The sequence below is a fragment of the Pinus tabuliformis genome, chromosome Q (genome assembly GCF_031772625.1).
Source record: "Pinus tabuliformis cultivar Carrire ecotype Pingquan chromosome Q, CPIR1, whole genome shotgun sequence".
NCBI classification, from domain to species: Eukaryota; Viridiplantae; Streptophyta; class Pinopsida; order Pinales; family Pinaceae; genus Pinus; species Pinus tabuliformis.
In genome coordinates, this window is record NC_142296.1 from 43,683,492 (window position 1) to 43,705,750 (window position 22,259).

Consider the following 22,259-nt stretch of genomic DNA (forward strand, 5'->3'; position numbering starts at 1 on the left):
TAAACCCCGGCATCGCCGTAAAGCACAAATTACCAAACCCTTGTTACACTAAGATTGTAGTTTGATGCAAAAGAACAAAGCACAGAGACTGCAAACGCCGGCAAAGGGCACGGCCGAACCTTAGACAACCTAACAAGCTGATATCTACATCTTCAACCATATTGAACAATCTACAGACATACTGGAGCAGGAGTAAACCCTACCCATTTGCAAAGGGTACCAGGGTCGAAAGGATTCGAAGATTGCACAACTCGAAACCCTCGTGAGCGAGCCTTCTGTTCAAGCCTGCACATAGAAACAGCGAGAGGTTAGAATCATCATCAGTATAAGAGAATGAAGGAGCAAACAAATGCGAGCATGAAGGAGATGTAAACTCACCCACAGGTCGACGGAGAGCTGTTGAGACAGAACCCCATTCCACAAACTAAAAAAGGCGCAGAACCTGTAAGTGTCGATAAAAGATAACCGTGCAGGGTGAATCATAGCACGCTAGCTTACCTTCGAGGGCGGAAAGAGATTGGAAGAGCGGCAGCTTCAAGGTCGCAGTTACCTGTACAAAAATTATAGCTCAGTAACAGAGAATGCAAAGACTCTTACAGTGAACCCACGAAAATATAAAGCAGCTTACCATAACCTCAGAACAGAACCACTGAGCCTTACAGGTCCACGCACCTCGATAGACAGCATCGAAGACAGAGGAATAGCTCCTCAACAGAAACTGTAACCATTGACCGAGTACAGGGTTCGTCTGTTGGACAGAACAGTGACCAGGGTTCAAAACCGGGAGCATCACCACAGGAACGCAGAGAGAGCAGCGGCGAAGTGATAAGTGAAAATGAGCCAAAGGTAAGTCCTGAGGGTTTAACATAGGCGGGAGGTAACGGAACAAACCGGTGGCTAAACCTTTCAACCGGCAGATGCGTGATTTAATGAGCCTCGGATTGAGGGCCAGGTAAAACCGCGGGAGTTTTGTCAGCACGCAAAGTGACCACCGGGGCCTGAGGTGAGACCACGTGACTGTGTGTCCACGTCACCGAAGGGCTGGGCCATCAAAAGTGGTATCAGAGCTAGTTTCTTGAGTTAGAACCAATGGAACAGGTAGAAGGTGAAGGTGAAGGAAGAGGAAGAGGAAGAGGAAGAGGACGAGTAGTCCGTAGGGTAGTAGATGATGGACTTCGAGAGGAGATTCGAGTTTTGCGTGAAAGATTGGCAGTGGTGGAGGCTGGGGGAAGAAGAAACCCAGCAGATGACAGTGATGAAGAAGAAGTTGAACCGGAGGATGAGTTCGAAGGGGTAACACCGGAACTCAAATTGTTGAAGTCAGTTTTGCTGTCCAGTCATAAGCCAAGGCATGAGTTACCTACTTATGACGGAAGTCTGTCCGCAGACGTGTTGTTGGATTGGCTGAGTGAAGTCAACAACTATTTTGAATTCGAGGAAACCAGTGAGGATAAACAGGTGAAGTTCGCCGCCACCAAACTAAAGGGACATGCGTCCTTGTGGTGGGACAGCATTCAGGCGGAGCGGAGGAGGCTTAACAAACAGCCTATAAAGAAATGGTCTAGGATAGAGGCCAAGCTGAAAGAGAAATTCCTGCCGAAGGATTACCAGATTATGCTGTACAGGCAGGTACAGAACCTGAAGCAAAGGGGAATGACTGTAAGAGAATTTACAGAGGAGTTCTACAAGTTAAATTTACGGGCAGGATATGTAGAAGACACCCCGGAGAAAACAACCAGATTTGTGAATGGCTTAAGGGGGGAAATCTTGGATGAAATTGGTATCCTTTCACCCCGGACATTGGATGAAGCCTATCAGTTTGCGCTGAAGGCAGAGGAGAAAATTAACCGGAAGCAAAATGCCAGAAGAGGAGGTGGAACTGGCAGGGGGAAAGGTAAGATGTTTGGAAGAGGCCGAGGTGCAGGTTCAGGTGAAGAAAGCAGCAGCTCTAAATCTGCTGGAGCAGCAGAAAAAGACAATAGCACTAGAGGAGGACGACCACCTCAGCGGGGGCGAGGATATGGTCGGGGCAGGGGAGCTGTCCAGTGCTATCGCTGTCACAAATGGGGACACAAGTCGTATGAATGTCCTGAAGGTGAACCAGCAGGTGGGAGAGGAGCTTATGTTGCTCAGCCAGAGGATGCTGAGGCAACACCTCAAGAAGCGGAAAATGCACCTGAGACAGGTGAAGCCTTAGTGTTGAATAAAGTGCTGTTGAAACCAGCAAAGGAGGTTGCAGAACCAGATCAACGAAAAGCGTTGTTTCGCACTGTCTGCAAGTCGCGAGGCAAATGCTGTAAACTGATCATAGACAGTGGGAGTACTGACAATTTAGTAGCTGTGGAGATGGTAGAAAAGCTGGGATTGAAGAAATTGAAACATCCCAATCCCTACAAAGTGTCATGGCTGCAAAAAGGGCATCAACTGTTAGTTGACGAACAATGTGAGGTAGAATTTCAGATTGGTAAGTACAAGGATAAGATCCTTTGTGATGTCATGCCAATGGATGTCTGTCACCTACTATTGGGACGACCTTGGCAGTTCGATAGAAGTGCAGTTCATGATGGGAAAACCAAGTGCTATAAGTTTGTGAAAGATGGGATCAAGCATATGCTTGTACCCATCAAGGAGGAAAACACAGCAGAAGCTAGTGAAGTGAAAGCACTGCTGTTAGGCCGAAAAGAGTTTATAAGACAGATTGAGGACAGCGAGATAAATTTTGCTGTCATAAGGAGACCAAAGGCAGTGGTACTTCATACACAGGTTTCGGATTTGCCTGAAGAAGTTCAGAAATTACTGCAGGATTTTGGAGACATTGTGGTAGATGATCTTCCAGATGAATTGCCACCAAGGAGAGGTATTAGTCACTGCATTGACTTTATACCAGGAGCAAGCCTGCCAAACAAAGCAACTTACCTCATGAGTCCTAAAGATCATGAAGAAATTAGGAAACAGGTCCAGGAGTTGTTGGACAAAGGTTTGATTCGGGAGAGCATGAGCCCATGTGCAGTACCAACTGTTTTGGCTCCAAAGAAAGGAGGAGAGTGGAGAATGTGTACAGATTCCAGGGCTATTAACAAAATTACTGTTAGGTACAGGTTTCCCTTACCTAGGATGGACGATATGATGGATTGTTTGAGTGGGGCGGCTTATTTTTCGAAGATTGACTTGAAGAGTGGATATCACCAGATCCGGATTCGGGAAGGAGATGAATGGAAGACCGCTTTCAAGACGAACGAAGGCTTATATGAGTGGCTGGTGATGCCTTTCGGTTTGAGCAACGCTCCTAGCACGTTCATGCGTCTGATGAATGAAGTGCTGAAGGAATTTAATGGTAAGTTTGTAATAGTTTACTTGGATGATATTCTGATTTTTAGTAAGACTAAGGAGGAACATTTCAGACATTTGCAGAGTGTGTTGAGGAAGTTACAGCAAAACAAGCTGCTGATTAACATGAAAAAGTGTACTTTTTTTCAGCGAGAATTAGTATATCTGGGATTTGTCATTGCAGAAAATGAATTAAAAATGGATCCAGAAAAGGTGGCAGCTATAGTTAGCTGGCCTTCTCCAAAAAGTTTATTTGAAGTCCGAAGTTTCCATGGACTAGCCAGCTTTTACAGAAAGTTTATCAGAAATTTCAGCGAGATTTGCGCACCTATGTTGGACACAATTAAGAAGGTAAATCAGCCTTTTCACTGGACTGAAGCAGCAAAAAGTAGTTTTCAAACTCTGAAAAAGAAGATTACGGAGAGACCGATATTGAGGCTACCTGATTTCAACAGACTTTTCCAAGTTCGTTGTGATGCCAGTGGGACAGCCATTGGGGCAGTCCTTAGCCAAGAGGACAGACCGGTCACCTATTTCAGTGAAAAGCTAAATGAGAGCAGACAGAAATACTCAACCTACGACAAGGAGTTTTATGCCATTGTGCAGGCTTTGAAACATTGGAGACATTACCTGTTAGGTAACGAGTTTGTCTTATACTCTGACAATTCTGCGTTACAGTACATTATGCAGCAGCATAAATTGAATCATAAACATGCAGCTTGGGTTGAGTACTTGCAAAGTTTCACGTTTGTACTAAAACACATTAGCGGACAATCAAATAAGGTAGCAGATGCACTTAGTAGGAGAACGTTGCTTCTCCAGGAAAGCACGATGCAGTTTTTGGGATTTGAACACCTAAAAGAGCTGTATCCGACCGACACTGAGTTTATGGAAGCCTATGAGGCTTGCCAAAACCCGCTGTTACGAAATGACAGCAAGTGGCTAGACTATAATCTACAGGAAGGATTGTTGTTTAAAGGAGGGCAGTTGTGTATACCCAACTGTTCTATGCGGGAAAATATTGTACAGGAAAAGCACAGTGGAGGACTGGCTGGACACTTTGGTATAGACAAAACGATTGCTCAGGTACGACATTTCTATTTCTGGCCGAAATTGCAGCGGGATGTGCAGAGGTACGTGAGCAGATGTAAAGTGTGTCAACTAGCAAAGGGTCACAGTCAAAATACTGGTCTTTATTTGCCATTGCCGATTCCAAGCCGACCATGGGATTCAGTGAGTATGGACTTCGTTCTGGGTTTGCCGAAGACACAACAAGGTTTCGATTCAGTAATGGTTGTAGTTGACCGATTTTCAAAAATGGCACATTTTGTACCTTGTAAGAAAACCAGCAATGCTACTTATATAGCACATCTTTTCTTTAATGAAATCGTTCGGTTGCATGGACTCCCGAAATCCATTGTCTCTGACAGGGATGTAAAGTTTACTGGTCACTTTTGGAGAACTCTGTGGAAAAAGTTAGATACTCAATTGCAGTTCAGCTCTGCTTACCACCCGCAGACTGATGGTCAAATGGAGGTAGTAAACAGAAGCCTAGGAAACTTACTTCGAAGTTTAACAGGAGAAAATTCCCGGACGTGGGACCGTGTACTTGCACAAGCAGAGTTCGCATACAACGATTCACCGAACCGCAGCACCGGGTACAGTCCGTTCCAGATTTTGTACGGCATGCATCCGCGAGGAGTGCATGAATTACGAGATTTGGGGAAACTTGAGAAACGGAGCGTTGATGGGGAAGAATTCGCTCAAGCTATGAGCAACTTGCACGAACAAGTCAAGCTGAAATTGCAGGACAGCAGCCAAAAATATAAACAACGAGCTGACACAAAGCGTCGGGAAGTTCAATTTAATGTTGGGGATGAAGTACTTGCGTACTTACGTAAGGAGAGGTTTCCAAAACGGGAGTACAATAAATTGAAATTCAAGAAGATCGGTCCCTGCAAGATTGTCCGAAAATTTTCTGCGAACGCTTACGAGATACAGTTGCCACCTGGGATTGGGATTTCTCCCATTTTTAACGTGGCAGATCTGTTTCCCTATGTCGCTGGTTCGGAGAATGATGCAACAACAACAATGCCACAGAACACCAACCATGGAGAAGATACTTGGACAAGACAGTTGCCAACGGCACCACCCCTTGAGATCGAAAGAGTTCTGGATACACAGGTAGCTAGACGCACACGCAGGAAAGAGTATCTGCGATATTTAGTCAAGTGGAAGAACCGTCCAATAGAGGACAGTTCGTGGCTCAACTCAACGCAGATACAAAAGGCGGGCTATTCTGTTGACGACCTCATGGAACGGAGCCATGACTTTTTGCCACCCCGGGAGCCTGATGCAGGAGCATCCAGCTCCGAGGAGACGAATGACTATTGACGAACTCACGGGAGAACAGAAACAAGTCAGAGGCTACAGGATTGGGTGGACAGACCACCAAGTTGGTTATTGTTTTCTTAATTATTGTTTTATTTCCTTTTATCTCATAGCATTTTAAATTACAAAGTTGTTTAAGCCCAGGAAGGGAAAACTGTTTAGTTAAGTTTTGTTAAAGAATAACTAAATGACAGTTAGGATTCAGGTAGGGTAGTTTGTCAATTAGTTATGTTTCCATGTAGATTAAAAAGCTAAATAGGCAAATGTAGAGGGACTTCTTCCCTTCGTGAACAAGAGAGAAATAGAAACTTGATCAAGAAACCCTCTGTAACAGAACTAGTGTAAATTTGTTTAATCTATTGCTGACATTTTCCCATATTGTGCACACAAGTGTTTACTGTGTATCTACTGTATTTTTAAAAGTGAATTGAAATGGAAAGAGTTTAACTGTAACTAGAATTTCAAGAACGTTACAGGCATCAAATCAAGACCACGAGTCCATATTGCACAGAACCAGTATGCCAAGCATGAGGAGTAACGCGGGCACATAAAATCAATATACAAGCTTACAAGAAAGAGGTATCAAACCAAACCACTCTGTTTCCATTAACTTAATTAAAGTATTTCATAGTCATTGCACACAGAAAGGTCGATAAACCTTACAGTATCATGTGATAAACCCCGGCATCGCCGTAAAGCACAAATTACCAAACCCTTGTTACACTAAGATTGTAGTTTGATGCAAAAGAACAAAGCACAGAGACTGCAAACGTCGGCAAAGGGCACGGCCGAACCCTAGACAACCTAACAAGCTGATATCTACATCTTCAGCCATATTGAACAATCTACAGACATACTGGAGCAGGAGTAAACCCTACCCGTTTGCAAAGGGTACCAGGGTCGAAAGGATTCGAAGATTGCACAACTCGAAACCCTCGTGAGCGAGCCTTCTGTTCAAGCCTGCACATAGAAACAGCGAGAGGTTAGAATCATCATCAGTATAAGAGAACGAAGGAGCAAACAAATGCGAGCATGAAGGAGATGTAAACTCACCCACAGGTCGACGGAGAGCTGTTGAGACAGAACCCCATTCCAAAAACTAAAAAAGGCACAGAACTTGTAAGTGTCGATAAAAGATAACCGTGCAGGGTGAATCATAGCACGCTAGCTTACCTTCGAGGGCGGAAAGAGATTGGAAGAGCGGCAGCTTCAAGGTCGCAGTTACCTGTACAAAAATTATAGCTCAGTAACAGAGAATGCAAAGACTCTTACAGTGAACCCACGAAAATATAAAGCAGCTTACCATAACCTCAGAACAGAACCACTGAGCCTTACAGGTCCACGCACCTCGATAGACAGCATCGAAGACAGAGGAATAGCTCCTCAACAGAAACTGTAACCATTGACCGAGTACAAGGTTCGTCTGTTGGACAGAACAGTGACCAGGGTTCGAAACCGGGAGCATCACCACAGGAACGCAGAGAGAGCAGCGGCGAAGTGATAAGTGAAAATGAGCCAAAGGTAAGTCCTGAGGGTTTAACATAGGCGGGAGGTAATGGAACAAACCGGTGGCTAAACCTTTCAACCGGCAGATGCGTCATTTAATGAGCCTCGGATTGGGGGCCAGGTAAAACCGCGGGAGTTTTGTCAGCACGCAAAGTGACCACCGGGGCCTGAGGTGAGACCACGTGACTGTGTGTCCACGTCATCGAAGGGCTGGGCCATCAAAAACCAAGCTCTATTTTTGGTCATTTGATTTAAGATTGAAGATATTCTAAATTTTCATTGTTCTAAACTTATATAAATGTAGGTAGAGAATATAAAGTTCAAGTTTATAATTTATATATGTGGTAGGTAGAGAATATAAAGTTCAAGTTTATAATTTATATGGTATTGAATATATAATATAAAATTTAAGTTTATGATTTATATTGTATTGATTTTATTTTTAAATGGATATTTTTAATATTATTAAAATGTGAAATTTACATTTTGTTATAAGATAAAAAAAAAAAAAAAAAAAAATCGTAAATGGTATATTTTGAAAGTTGGTTGAGAATTAGAAGAGGATAAAATTTAAAATTTAAAAATTTATATGTGTATTTGAAATATTTAATAATTTAATTTTTTATTTAGTTTATTAAATATTTGTGTTGATGACAATTATTTTACAATAATATAGTTAATATAATAAAAATAACATTAAAGAGATAACACCTCATAGTAAATATAGCTGAAAAACATAAAAATAAAAAAATTATTGTTATTTTAAAATGATAAAATATTTCAATTAGAAGAAGGAAAATCTTCTAAAAATAAAAATAAAGGTAAATAAGGTAAATTAAGAATTTAAACTTACTCATATATATATATATATATATATATATATATATATATATATATATATATCATTTTGAGATAACTATCTATTTTGTAAAAGTAGTTTTTTTTTTGTGCTTGGTACAATAAAATAAAATGTTACCAATAACAATAAATCAAATTTCATCTGTAAAAATAAAGCAAATGCTTCACTTAAGAATGAGGAAGACAACACTAATTTATTTTGTCAACCATTTAAAATAAAAAAATCTAAGTCTAATTTTTTTAAAATTTTACTTAAACTTTATGTAATCAAATATATTTACATTTCAATCCAATAAAATATATTAAAAAAAGAATTAAAATCTAAAATATTATATAAAAATTAAATAATTCGATAGAGTTCCAATATATAAACACCTATTTTGGAAAATTTCTTTATAATTATTACTAATTTATTTTATCATTAAATAGAATTCAAAGCAAATCCCATTCCCACTTTATTACACATGCAAGTGTTTTTCTTTTCTTACGCTATATCCATCGATAGTAATAAATAATTTAATATAAAACACAATAAAGCATATTAATTTGAAAATGGAATATAACGAACTTCATCGGTATATGATATTGTTCTTTTAATATATAATAGATGGTTAATTTTTTAGATTTTTTTTGTTAGTTAGTTTTCACTAAAATTGTATTAATGTTTTATAAATTTATGGACTAATCAATCAATCTTAAATTTCTTTGATAAAAATATCTCAAATGGTTACGATTCCCGGATCTTGACACTTTAATAAGCATGGATGGTTGAATTATTTCGGTATATAAATTGGGTTTAAGGTACAGCCAAAGCCAAAGCCAAAACCAAAGCATGAAGCTTTCATAAATTCAGATCCAATCTGATACTACTACTCCAGTTGCAAATACTTAATACTGGGCAGATCAAAGGGTCAAAGGAATTATGGCCTTCAAACTATCTGCCTCTGCCTCTATCACTGGAGCAGCATGTATTTTATTAGCTTCTGTGTTGTTGCAGGCCTCCGTGTGTTCTTCAGCCAGCAACAACCCCATTGACAACTGCTGGAACAATGGAAACTGGCAACAGAATCGAAAGAAGCTGGCAGATTGCGCCATAGGCTTCGGAAGCGCAGCCAATGGAGGAAAAGCAGGAGAAATATACACAGTCACCAGCCCAGAGGACAATGCCGCAGATCCGCAACCTGGTAGTTTGAGATATGGGGTGACACGTAAGAATCCACTGTGGATTGTTTTTGCTAAGGATATGATCATCAAGCTTCAGATGCCCCTGATTGTGACGAGCCAGAAAACTATCGATGCAAGGGGAGCCAAAGTCCAGATTGGTAATGGGCCCTGCCTGCGCATCGACAATGTGAACAACGTTATTATTCATGGCTTGCAAATCAGTAATTGTGTGCCCAACGCGAGGGGCAATGTTCGGGTGGCGGAGGGTAATGGTGGTGTGCAATTGATGGACCCAAGGGACGGAGATGCTATTTCTGTAACGGGTTCCACTAATATATGGATCGACCACAACACCCTCTCCAAGTGCCAAGATGGTCTGCTTGATGTCACGCTAGGTTCCACAGCAGTTACTATTTCCAACAATCACTTTTTTAACCATGACAAGGCAAGCTACCTAAACTGCACCATGTTTATGGTAGATTTTAAGAATATTTCAGAGTTATGTTGTTTTAAATTTTATTTATTTATTTTAGACTATGATGAATTTTCCGTTTTAGTTAGTTTGATCATAGTTTTCGAGAATATTTTGAAATGTGATGAATAAGAGTGAATTAGCCGCAGCATATAGATTTTTTAAATTTTAGTTTTATAAAAAAAGATTTGCCAGATTTTAGAGAAATTAGATCCAAAAAAGTCAGTGGAAAAGCTTTCCAAATTTCGCACTAAAAACAACTCGTTATGGTATCAACATTTTTGTACATGTTTTAAATTGTAAAATAAAAAAAGAAAATAGTCCAATTAAGTTTTTAAAATTTTGAAGAAAATGATATTACATATTTTTGTATTAGTCTCATGTTTTTTTGATATCCCATGGAGTGAGAATTCAAACTTGTAAATTTCAAAAATATTCTAAAATCTAATGTACCTCAAACTTATGAAACCACACATTCTAAAATCTAATGTACCTCAAACTTATGAAACCACACATGCATGCAGTGTATGCTGTTAGGGCACAGCGATGAATATGACGGTGATAAAAACATGAAGGTAACAGTGGCATACAACCACTTCAGAGGATGCCAAGGCGCTCTGTGATACAATCAACTAAATCTTAAATTAAGTTGAGTTAAGATACTAATAACAATAATTCAGTAAGTATATTTTTCGGATTAATTTGAAGTTTGAAACCAACTGATTTATCTTTTAGTTATTCGGTTTCCCGGATTAGAGTTCATCTGCTAGATTGCATGTAGTGAATAACGATTATGAACCGTGGGGATCGTATATTTGCATACAGAAGCATCGGTTCGTTGAATCTGACATGGCGTTGTTGTTGAATTAGTATGTTTCTGAATAACTTAACTAAAAAATTGAAGTAAATTTGCAGTTGGTGTAGCTTATGACTTATTTTCTTGGAATTTTTTATTTACACGACTTGGTCATACTTGGTCATATGTTTTTTTTTATTAAAATTTATTATTAAAAATATATTTTTTAATTGAACCTATGATCTCTGAATAGTAAAGGTGCTTAAATTGAGATAACCCTTGGGGCTACAAGGTTGATATGTTACAATAGAAAAATAACTTGTTATTTTTTAACCAATGAATATAAGTGAAAAATAACTATAAATTGCAAAAAAATTGTTCCCTCAAAAACATATTTGATAAATACAATAAGACAATTAAAATTAGAGAATGTTTTTTACTACCCTAAATTAAATGTTATAACCACTAAATTATATACAACTTGATTGGTCCCTCCTAAGAGGTCACAACTTCAAAACAAGAGGGGTAGTGTATGTATGCCTTGGTAGAGGTGGGTCCCTTGTCCCACAAATAAGGGGGTCTCATACACCAACATGGTGTTTGGCTCACCTGTGACCTTAAAATTTGATAATAATAATAATAATATACTCAAACTATTTATCTATTAATCCATTTCTCTAATAAGAAAGAGAACATATAAATCATTTCACTTTGCATACCCATTCATCTCATCACTAAATTGTTAAAATATTCAAAACTTAAATTTAGTATAATAGATTTACTATTCATTCAAAGGTCTTTAACACACTATTTAGGATAGAGTATGGATAAATTACCTCCAATTCCATTCTTAATGCCCATCCACTCTATGTTATATAATCAAATAAGTTGATTGGGAGTTTTAGTATACCATTATTTATGTTGTGAAATATTCAAAAACTTAAATTTAGTATAACAGATTTACTATTCATTCAAAGGTCTTTAACACACTATTTAGGATAGAGTATGGATAAATTACCTCCAATTCCATTCTTAATGCCCATCCACTCTATGTTATATAATCAAATAAGTTGATTGGGAGTTTTAGTATACCATTATTTATGTTGTGAGTATTCAAAGTTAGCATTACATCATATTTTTGCATTTTCTTTAATAAGATTAATAGTAATAAACAAAAGGAATAATTTGCATAGGTAAACCTCCTTTGTGAAGTTCTAAGCTAATAGTGTTCATCAAAGTTCCAAATTAATAGTGTTCATCAAATTTAGGAAAATAACTTTTATTACATTCAATGAGATAAGCCATTTTTAACTAAACATGAATTTATATTCTTAACATGATTATCTAACTCTAAAACTTCTATTTAGTAATTGCCTCACCATGCATCCATTTTTTCACAAATTTAAGTAACTTGCATGTGTTTATAAGGCATCTTCCTAAGAATATATTATCATATAAGGCATCTTAGTAATATACTATGCATCCATGTGATTGGGTGTGGCATTTTACTTTTGAGCGCGTTTTTGTTTCTATTGTGCGGGGTTGTTTCGGATCAGATTTAGATTTTTATATAATTAAATATACATAAACAAATTTCTGTTCGTGACTTATTTATATAATTTCATATACGTAAAATTAATTAAAGAAGTAAAACAAATTTAAAAAATCAAGATTTAATTTTTTTATATATTTTATATAAATTTCTAAAAAAATATTGAAAACAAATTATAAAAAATATTGAATTATAGCAAATGTAGTAGAAAGCAAAAAAAATAAAAAAAAATTATAATTTTTTTATTCTAAAAATCTTACACCATATTCTCAAAATATAAATATATTAGTGTATTGTATTGAATAATAAGAAAACTAATAAACCAAAATTGTTATAATAAAAAAATTAAAATATTAATTTATAGGTATATAAACTTGTAATATTCTAAAATTATAAATTAAATTAATATGTTTTATTAATTCATATGTGTTAGTATGTAATTTATAGATTGATATTATTATTATTATTATCTAATTTTAAGTTCACAGCGAAGACATAAAATTGGTGTATGAGACAGCCTTGTTTGTGGGAAAGGAACCCACTTTCACCTAGTTATTTGACTATTAAATCTAAGAAGGCATACATACCTCTCCTTTTGAACGTGTGACTTTCTAGGAGGAAACATATGCTCTTAACCATTAGGCCCACTAAACTAATAAAAAAATATTTAAATAGTATATATATATATATATATATATATATATATATATTCTTGCACAATAAATAAAAAGTGAGAGCAATGTGTAAAAAACCAAAAGCATGGACATTCCCTCATAGTTTTTGTTTAACATGATAAAATATATATATTTTTAAATAAAAATATCAGGAAAATAGAATAATTAATGTGTTTTTTTAGCAATAGTCTAACCAACCAGAGGAATTTCCCGGAAAGTTATGGAAATACCGGTCATATTTAGAGAAAATCCGGCAAGGATTTTTGTAAATCCAAGTTAAAGTTGTTAAACTTCAAAATTTTAGGTGTCTTAGACGTTTTTGATGGTGTTGAATCCATTTCCACCATCAAAAACACGATTCAAAAACTATCTCTACAAGAATTTTTGAAAAAAAATTCCCAAATTCTGGCCACTTTTGGCCGTTCGGGCAATTCCTCCGCCTCGGTGGATGACTCCATTTTTTTATATGAATCTTAAGATTTAATCCTATATTGTCATTAATAAAAAAACAGATGTTATTTGTCAAATTTCTTGATGAGATTGGACAGATTTTGAGCGGAGAAAGTTACCATAACAAGATAGTTATTTTAACTGCTAACTGCCATAGTTATTTTAATTGCTAAAAAGCAAAGGGGATATGGTCTCAATAAATCTATGTTTTTAGGTTAGCCTTGGTAGAAAAGAGCCTTTAGAGGTTGTTCTCTTATGAAGGACTGGGAGGCAAAGTCATAAAGTGGATATACATCAAATATATTCCTAACACTGGAGATGGTGATTATAATCTCTACAGGATTCACAATTTTACAACTGAGAATGAGCCTTTTCTTATGGAATGTTTTTTTTGCCTAAGAAAGAGACGGTCCTCCTATTAACTTGGGTAAAAAAATATTTTACACATGTTACAACAAACACATAGAGGCGCAAACTCCCCCATAGGGAGAGTGAAAATACCCAAAATACCCATAAAACCCTCCATAAATCAAACCGAAACAAGGCCTAGACTACCTTGGAACCAAAAATGGGCAAGTGGATCCAACGTCCACTCCCTAAAACCCACCGGTGATATGTCTTCTAACAATCTGGTGGTCAAAATTCAACCCGTGCGGAGGTGAAGCCCGCAGAAAAGCCCTTAAGTTTCACGATCAATGTTGACCGTTGATCTTCTCCTTTTGATCCAACGAGTGGTGTCCATATCACGCGGCTTACAAGCCCGCTGAATACTGCGCGATGAAGGCAGTTTGCCTTTTCGGTCCTCCACCATGTGTTGCTTCCTGAGTGGAATTGCTGGTTTTTCATTAAAACCGTCTTTGGTTTGGATGGAGCCCAAAGGTGGTAAACCATTAGTGTTTTTATCCTTTCGGGCCCACTAACTTGCACACCAAAAGGTGGCTGTTGATCTTCCCTCTTCGGATTTGACGGCCACAAACCAAATCGGATCGCACATCTGCTCGCGGCTTGCCCAACGATGAAGGTGGTAATCATGGTTCATCCATCTCCACACGTCGCTTGTCCTTCGAGAAAACCTCTCCCGGGTCAGAGGGCACCTGAAGCTGGTGGTATATCTCGAGTAGTTTTTGACCCCAATAATCTCTTCCTTTGACTTCCCACGCATTTCCCAAGGAGGACATAGCTGGAAGGGTGGCCTCTATGGCATTCATCTCCCATGGAATCACTTCTCCTGTGATCAGATATCAACCGTCTCGATTACTGCCTTTGTTTCTAGAAGTGCCCTTAGAAACCGACAGTGCATATCCTCTGACAGGCCATATGAAGTGAACTTATTCATCGTTGTCATGGAGTAAAATTCTTTCTCTTTATTTTTCCTGATACTGTCATCTGTCGCTGAGGGCCCAGGATGAGCATTCATACTTCAACTTGTCATTCGTTACCTCCTCCCACTAGCAACACAAGTTGATATGCTTGTTTCGAACCCCCTCATTGGCAAGCCAGTTTGCAACTTTGTTGGCTTCCCTGCGGACATGCACCAACCTAAGAGTTCTCAACATTCTTAGGTGTGATTGGATTTTTTGGTAGACTTGCAGAAGCCACCAGTGTATTGAGATTTTCTCTGATGCAGCGCCAGCGTTTATCCGCTTCACTGTATTAATTACTAATTCCGAGTCAGCCTCAATGATGACATTGTGAATGTTGTACTTGATCAGTATTTCCAATCATAATTCCATCGCCATGAGATCATCCATATTGTTGGATGCTTTTCCTAGATAATTATCGAAGATGACTTGTATGTTTCCATCCTCATCCCTCATGACCCCTCCATAACCTGCTTCTCCCGGATTCCCTTTTGAGGCCCCATCTATGTTAAATTTAAAAAAATCATGTGAAGGGGGTTACCAGGAAGCCTTTTCTGCTGAGGTATTCTTGTTGATCTGCATATAACACTAAGGGAGATTAACCTTGAGCTCTAACTTCTCCAGGATTCTGGCCTCTCTTAGTCCTATGGGTTTACCAGTAGTGACACCTCCCAGGATATGAACAGTCTCTTTGAGTTGTTTAAGGATTAGCTTTAGGATGCTGCTCACTGGGCTCACCTTATCCTTGAAAATCCTATTGTTGCGCTCCTTCCAAACATTCCAGATTATGAACCTTGGGGTTAGCGCCTAGGCGGAGTTAATGATCTCATTATCCAAAAAAAAAAAAAATCCGCCATTTTTTCAAAGTATCAATGATGTCATTTACATGTCTATTTGTCTGCTCGAAGACTTCTCCAACCCAATTCCAATGTATTGTAGTGAATGAGAATCTATTTAGGAGATGATTAGTAGTTTCTTCCTATTGTCCACATAGGTGACATCTTGAGGGGCCAAAAAAGCCTCTTTTCCTTAGGCTATCCCATGTCAGAATCTTGCCCTGTTGGACCAGCCACTTGAATAGTTTGACTTTCATCCAATGAGGATTATCCCTGAGTTCTTTCCGCGTCTTACCAGTGTTTGGAAAGTTAGGCCCTGAATCTATCCTTTTGGGCTCCTTAAGGGTGAAGACCTGCCTTGTTCTTTCCCAACTTAATTGATCATCCAAGGTTGAGTTTTAGATTTGTCTCTTTTCTAAAAGAACTTTAAGGGCTATAGCTTGAGTATGCATCATGCCCATTCCACTGTAATCTAGAAGTTTCCATCTTCTCCATTTCCAATTTTTCCTTGATTGGTCCCAATAGTCACTTACCCTCCTTAATCCTTTGTTGATGGTATTAGTGTGAATGTCTACTAATTCTTCAATTCAGAGATTGTCCTCTTGCTGCCAATTATCCTCCAATAGTTAGGCCAGATTTCCATTTCTAATCTCCCATAAACTATGATTTTGGACTAAGGCCTTGTTCTCCCAGGCCCTATTCCAAATTGAAGAACCTTTTACTTGTCCTATCATTCTTATGAGGTTCTTCTCCTACCAATATCTTGCATACTTTTGCTTCCATAGTTTTGCCCAGGGGTCTTGTATTTCCTTTAGCCATCTCCACCAGATTTTGGCTCCAAGAACTCTGTTAAGAATTCCTGGGACATGAAGACCCAGGCCACCATGGGACTTTGGTTTGCATATCCTGTCCCATGCCACTAGGGTCCATTTCTTCTTTTCTTCACCTTTCCCCGAGAGAAAGTCTCTCTGAATGTTTCTTATATTAGTAATAACACAAGTTGGTGCTAGAATGGCCAATAGCTTATAGATAGGGATACTTTGCAGGATAGCCTTAGTCAGAATCAGCCTCCTTGCTAGATTTAGGGCTCTATTTGTCCATTTTCTAATCTTATCTTTTAGCTTATTTAGAACAGGCTCCCAGATTTCCTTGTGTAGCGGTTTGTTGGTGAGGAGAACTCCCAGGTATTTCATAGGCAATGACTCTCTTTGAAATCCCAAAATTCTGGAAAGATTTCTTTGTATTGAAATATATGTATTGAAAAAGAAAATCTTTGGTTTAGTAAGACTTACCTCTATGCCTGGTGCCATAGCAAACTCACTCAGAATCTGCTTAAATGCTTTGGCTTCCTTGACAGTGGGTGTGCGTATCATCCACAAATTGTTGATGTATCACTGTGTCCCCACCTTGAGTGAGTCTCAGACCCTGAATTCTCCCTTCCTCCTTAGCATCTCTAATTGCTCTCCCTAACCCTTCCATCATTAGAATAAAAAGGAAAGGAGAAAGAGGATCGCCTTGCCTGAGACTTCTAGTAGGCTTGAAGGTTTTGGAGGGAGAGCCATTGAGAAGAATTGAATAGCTAGTGGTGGTAACTAGCACCATAACCCATTTAAACCAATTGTAATCAAAGCCATAGGCTTTTAATACTGCTCTTATGTACTTCCAGCTAAGTTTTTCATAGGTCTTTGCTATGTCCAACTGAATTATCATCCCTGCCTGTTTATTGGTAATGAGTTAATGAACCACTTCATGTGCTTGAATTATGTTATTAAGAATTTGTGTTCCCTCCACATAGCCCGTTTGCTCCTCTGACACTAGGGTCGGGAGGAGTGGTTTGAGACGGTTGGCAATTACTTTGGATATTATTTTGTATATCACATTGCATAAAGCTATAGGTCTAAATCTGTCTGGAGAGGTGGCCTTTTCTTGTTTTGGGATTAAGGCTATGAAAGATTCATTGAGTGCCTTCAAGACTATCTTAAATCTTCAAGAGTCTTCCACTACCTCCAGAATATCCTGTTTTACTATCCTCCAACATGTTTTGAAGAAGTCCACATTGAAGCCATACAGGCCTGGTGCTTTCCCATTGTGCATCTCTTTAATGACTTCCTCAATCTCTTCCTTTGTTAATGTTCTGTTGAGATTGTGATTATCTTCTCTAGAAACCAATTTAGGAATGTACTGAGTAAATCTTTTCATAAACTGGTATCTGTCTTTCGAGGTTTCCTTAGCAATGTTCTGAAAATGCTGGACTAGAACCTTTTCCATTTCTTCTTTAGTGTTTCTTTCTATTCCATGTTGATATGTAAGTTTCACAATTTTGTTGTTGTTTCTGTGAGGATCTGTGAAAGAATTTGGTGATTCTCTCCCCTTCCTTAATCCATTGTACTCTAGATTTTTGTCTCCAGAATATTTCCTATTGTAGACATCTATTTTCCCATTCATTCTGGAGTGACTCTACTATCTCTTTCCTTTCATTTTTATAGCCTGATGTGATAAGAATATGGTTTATTTCCTTTAGTTTCTTTTCCACATCTCTTTTAGCTTCAAAGATATTGCCAAATTCCTTTTTATTCCACTCTTTGAGTTTTCCTTTAATGTGTTTGAGCCTACAATGTAGAAGGAACATCTTTGTACCTTGAAGATGTAGCTCTTCCTTCCACCATTTTCAATGCTTGTGAGGAAATCTGAATGTGTGAGCCAAGCGTTTTCAAACCTGAAGGGGGAGTTCCTTGCTTTACTAAATAGAGAACCTTTCGATTGGATAGGCTAGTGATATGATCCTCCAAAAGGTAGGATGAGCGCAATCATGCTACTTCCCATTAGAAGAAGATCCTCTGAAATAATAAATCTCTCTAATTTTGAGGCTACTTGGGTAGGGCCCCCTCTTTTGTTATTCCAAGTGAATATTCCATTGTTGGTTTCCATATCAACAAATTTCATATTGGTGATGAAGTTATAGAAGGCAACTGAATCCCTACCAAGTTTCCTAGTTCCTCCTTTCTTCTCCGTGAGTGATTTTGTCATGTTAAAATCACCTCCAAGAATCCAGGGTAGAGCTGGGTATCTCTTCTTCATATCCTCCAGTGTTGTGAGGAGTCGAATTTTGTCCTCCATTGGCTGCGGACCATAGACATTGGTGATCATGTAACATTTCCTATCACCCACCAGTTGGAAAATCAAAGAAAGGTGATGTCTAGATGCCTTCGCATCAATCACACCAAATTTTTGTGGATCCCATAGAGTGAGAATGCCACCAGCAAATTTATTTGCCTTAACTTCAAGGTATTCATATCTATTTAACCATTTGCTATGTTTTTCGTGGATCATCTCCACTGATAATTTTGTTTCCTGTATCAATACTATGTCAGGTTTTTCCTCTCTAATCCTGTTATTTGGATTCCTATGTTTTCTTCTACTCCCTAGTCCTCTAATGTTCCAGGTTGTGATTTTCATTGAGGTGGGGTTTTAAAGGAGTAAATGGAAAGGTATTTACCATCATGAGTTTTAAAGGAGTAAAGGAGTCAATCATGAGTTTGCCACACTCCAACATCAGTTCTTTCTGTCTTTTCCTTCCCCTCCTCTTGCCTAGATTTTTTGTTAATTTTCCTGTTATTAATCCTATTGAGGAAGTCCCTCTATTTTCCTGGTTATCATGTCCTCTTTTGATTCCTACAGATGTTTGATGTGACTTGTTAAGGAATATTTGTTGTACCTTGTCCACATCCTCCTGAGGTATGGAGTTTATTCCCAGGTTTCCTCCTTGTTCTAGAAACTTTTCCAGTTCTAGGTTTTCCCTTTCCAAGATCTCCTGTAAGTCTTGGTCCTCTGTACCACTTTCACTTTGAGTCATTTCTTGGTCTTCTTCTATTTCCATGGTACTCAAAGGGTCCATCATGTTTTCATTCTGTTCCTGAGTGAACTCCATTTTGGTCTCTTTTCCTTTCCCCCTTGCTGACTGATTCTCTGTACTCTTTTGATCACCTCCATCTACTTCTTTTTCTCCTAAGATCTCAAAAATGTTGTAACTTCTTGTTTTGTTATCATTCTCAGTAGGATTATTTTGTGTCTTCCTTCCCCCTCCTTTTCCTTTTCCTCCTACTTTGGTGAAACCTGTCTGATATTTCCCTTTGCTGGTGTTTAGGTATTCCTCCCTTCTATTAAGAGGACAATCTCTAGATAGGTGCCCATGCTCATGACATTTGTGACATCTGAACTGGATATGTTCATATTCAACTGTTTGAACCCATTCCTCATCATAGACTTCTAGAATTACCTCATCTGGAAGGGCTCTTGATAGGTCCATCTCCACACAAATACGTGCATAGGAGGTATATTTTCCTCGTAGAGTTGCCTCTAAAATCTTTAAGAAATGACCTAATTTATTGCCTACAGCTTTTAAATACTCTGTCATCCAGTAATCTAAAGGTAAGGAGTAGAGTCTGATCCATACCGGTACCAAAGTGAAGGTTTCTCGTTCTGGCACAAATTTCATCGTCCATGACCGCATATAGAGACTAGCAACTACAAAGAAGTATGGTCCTCCTTCAAAAATCATGTCTCTCTCCTCCATGTTTGTGAACACCACTGTAAAAAAACCTTTGGATCCAAGATGTATATTTAACTCCCCCTTTTGTTTCCAGTTGTACTTTATCGAGGTGTACAATTCTTTCTCTGATGGAAAGATTCCCATAAATTTGCATATGATGGCATAGTTTGCCATGTGATCCTTGTGTGCTTGTAGGAGCTGGATCATTCAGAATAACCTGAGGTTTAGTTATGCTCTTGGGTTTATAGGGCCCCATCTTGGTTTTGTTCTCTATACCCTGACCTCTGTCTTCCGCTTTCTCCTCCTGTCGGTCTTCTTTGTGGGTCCCTTGTTCTGCATGGGTTTTGCTGCCTTCCACCTTCTGAGTTTTAGTGTTTTTTGTCTTGACCTCCAAGGGTTGTGGAGGTTTGTTCTTGTTCCCTCCTCTTCCTCTATTTGAAACCACATTACTGTAGGAGGCAGTGGAGCTCCCTCCTCCCTGTGCCTCCATGGGTACCTGTTACCCTCTGTCACTCTCTTTGTTGAACCCTAGAACCTTAATCGCCAGTCGCCGAAGTGGGTGAGCATCATCCAAATATAATTTTCTTCTTACAAAATGTTAAAACAAGCTTCTAGAATTTAATTTGGAGAAAGCATGGATGCCTCCAATAATATTTCTAAACTTGGAAGAGTACTTAGAATGCTTGGTGATTATGTTTTGCATAATTCTTAAGGCATGTCCCAACAAAATTACTCCATCCCCTATAAACAAGCCGACTATTGCCACTGGTACTCTGCATTTAAACAACCTGATTGTTGTCATTGGTACTCTACATTTAAAACCAATCAGATAAAACCTGAAAAAGGTGTGTAATGATAACAAATAATGCATAGATTACAATGATGCACATTAATCCTCATTGTTAATAAATATGATGATTTTACTTGATAGATAAAGGAATAACAAGTAGGGAACAAATTTGAAATAAGGGGATCTGAGAATGTACAACCCAAATAAACTCCACAATGAAATAACACAATGAAAGAGAATCATATTAATGATAAAATTACTTATTTATACATGTGAAATATAGGTACGAGACAATTGTGTCTCGATAACTTATTAACCGTAAAAACGGAATGCAAAACTAATTACATATTATACAATATACAATAATAATCCTAAAGGATTATTTAACATTCTCCCCTTAATCCGAAGGGACATCTGACATGCCGAGTAACATTATGAACTTTTAAAACTTTTCACATCCCAGTAGCTTTGCAAATATGTCTGCGATTTTCTCTGAAATAGGACAATGTGTCATATGAATAACTTTGGCCTCTACATAATATTGAATCAAGTAATATTTGGTGTTAATATGCTTGCTTCGATCATGAAACTTGGGACTCTTGTCCAACTTAATTGCAGAAGAGTTTTCGACGAGTAGTGGAGTTGAAGCCTTTTGTTTCTCTAGCAAGTCTTCAAGTATTTTCCGAAACCAAATGACTTCTTTTGTAGCTTGACTTGCTGCAACATATTTCGCTTTGGTGGTAGAATCAACACGAACAAATTGCTTGCATAATCTCCAACTGGTGGTTGCTAATCCAAGACTCATTGAATAACCAGAAGTAGAGACTCCATTCTATCCATCAAAATCAGAATCTGAATAGCCAGCGAGATGGAAATCTACTGAGTACCCTTAAAATAATTGAGCACCCGCTTTGCAGCATTCCAATGACCTTCACATGGCTTATGCATGAACCTAGAAAGTATTCCTACAACAAAATTTATGTCAGTTCGAGCAGTAGTTAGAAAATTCAAACTTGCAACACGTTGTTTGTACTTTGTTGGATCTTCAAACATACTTCCTTCAGTGGAAGTAAGCTTCAAATTCTGCTCCATATGAGTAGCGACAGGATTACAATCCTGCATCCCAAATCTGTCCAACAGCTATCCAATATACTTTTTCTAAGAAATGAAAATATATTTGGGTTTCTGATCAACTTCAATCCCTAAATAATAATGTAATAAACCTAAACCTGTCATGTCAAAAGCTTTCAATAATTCTCTTTTAACGAACACTATATAGTCATCATTGTTTCTTGTGATCATCAAATCATCTACATACACAACCAAATATACAACTAAATTTCCAATTTTCTTAACAAAAAGAGTTGCATCATCCAGTTCAAATAATTTATAATTCAACTTGATAAGGGGTTCAGTTAACTTCTCTTACCATGCACAAGATGTGTGCTTCAGTCCATACAAAGCCTTAACCAATTTGCATGCCTTTGTTTTTTGCCTTTAACAGAAAAACCTAAGGGCTAAAACATATAAACA

General features: G+C 38.1%; 1 pseudogene; it reads left to right on the forward strand.

The window, feature by feature from the left end:
* The first annotated feature begins 9,004 nt into the window (after positions 1-9,004).
* Positions 9,005-22,259, forward strand: part of LOC149218200 (pectate lyase 1 pseudogene) — a 109,268-nt pseudogene continuing 96,013 nt past the window's right edge.